We start from the raw sequence: 1,407 nt of genomic DNA on the forward strand, positions 1-1,407 counted from the left end.
TGTGTGTGTGTGTGTGTGTGTGTGTGTGTGTGTGTGTGTCTCTCCAGATTCTTTGCGCTGTTTGTAGCCAAACGTCGATTTCCTAGAAGGGGCTGGGCGATGTGTTTACAGCCTCTGCCATTTACATACACATTACATAGATTACACACTCGAATCACGAGAAAATAACCACTGGACTGTGCTGTAATGTGATGCAAAACACTATTATTTACACTGACAAAAATAGTCACCAGGGCGTGTTTGCAGCTGACCATTGTTTCTAATAGCTGGATGGTTTTATTTCCCATGCATTCCTTATAGCGCATCTGTTACTTGTAATAATAAAATCAATACAGGAGCTTTCAGCTTTTTCTAGTTCGTTTGTGTTCAGATCAGTCATGATAACCGAGTTAGCTTGGCAACTTGACATTACCCAGATGTTACACCAGAGAGAGAGATATAGTGTTTATATGTATAAGTATAAAATAAATAAATGTAGTTGTATCGCTGTCAACCAGTCGACTTGTTGTTATGGCACGTAAACGTATTAATAATAATGCATGTCGTTACAAACAAGTCATTTCACCGCTGAAGCACAACTAAATCTAAATAACCTACTTACCCAATTAGCACGACGATAGCGGTCGATTTTTCTCTTTCTGATCCTGAATAATTTAGCGCTTATCTGATGAAACCGTGCTGACTCTAAATAAAAATCTGCCTCTCGCCTTTGTTGTCAACGGTCCTCGGCCGCCGTGAAGCCTCCGTTTATCACGCCGTTGCCTTCACTGAAACTCAGTTTTTCAAAATAAAAGGCCCATCAGTTGCGCTCCCGTTAGAAAAGTACCGAATGCGCCGACAAACACACGTAACAACGAGCATGACTTAACGTAAGGTACTTTTCTACACACAGCAGCCAATCAAAGGTGTTACTAAAAAGCGAAATATGTTCAAAGTTTACGGTTTAATTAAATATTTAATGACATCATGACCTATGCTAAGTTAGCATAGTTTTAATGTAGACACAATAACTTTAGTAACTAACGTTATACCATTTTTAGCGGAAGTGGTTACCATTAAGACAAGTGTTTCTAAAATAAAATAATCTTTGCTTTTGCTTTGTATATTAGAAATATAATTAAATAGGAAATTAGATAAGTAAATTACTTCCCCTACAGTAGCATTCCAGGGTTACTGCCCGTTTGGCCAGTGTTGTTTTATTAAATTTATTAAAGGGGTCATATGGCGCTTTTTTAAAGATCATTATTTTGTGTAACAGAATATGTTGACATTTAATGTTCAAAAAAACACATTATTTTTCAAATACTGTGCATTATTGTAATTCCTCTATGCCACGCCTCTCCTACAAAGTCCCTCCTTCCGACAAGCGCAGCCTGCTCTGATTGGCCAGCTGACCCAGTGCATTGT

The 1,407-nt window shown here is 38.1% G+C and overlaps 1 protein-coding gene across 1 annotated transcript in view; it reads right to left on the reverse strand.

Annotated features, from left to right (window-relative positions):
* Nucleotides 1–754, reverse strand: part of LOC107581531 (ankyrin repeat and IBR domain-containing protein 1-like) — a 38,478-nt gene extending 37,724 nt beyond the window's left edge. The window contains exon 1 of the mRNA XM_016267107.1: nt 602–754. The gene's annotated coding sequence lies outside the window, so the exon portion shown is untranslated. The remainder of the gene's footprint in view (nt 1–601) is intronic.
* Between the last annotated feature and the right edge of the window lie 653 nt (nt 755–1,407).

This window comes from Sinocyclocheilus grahami, unplaced genomic scaffold (genome assembly GCF_001515645.1).
Source record: "Sinocyclocheilus grahami isolate Dianchi unplaced genomic scaffold, SAMN03320097.WGS_v1.1 scaffold36.1, whole genome shotgun sequence".
Lineage (NCBI taxonomy): Eukaryota > Metazoa > Chordata > Actinopteri > Cypriniformes > Cyprinidae > Sinocyclocheilus > Sinocyclocheilus grahami.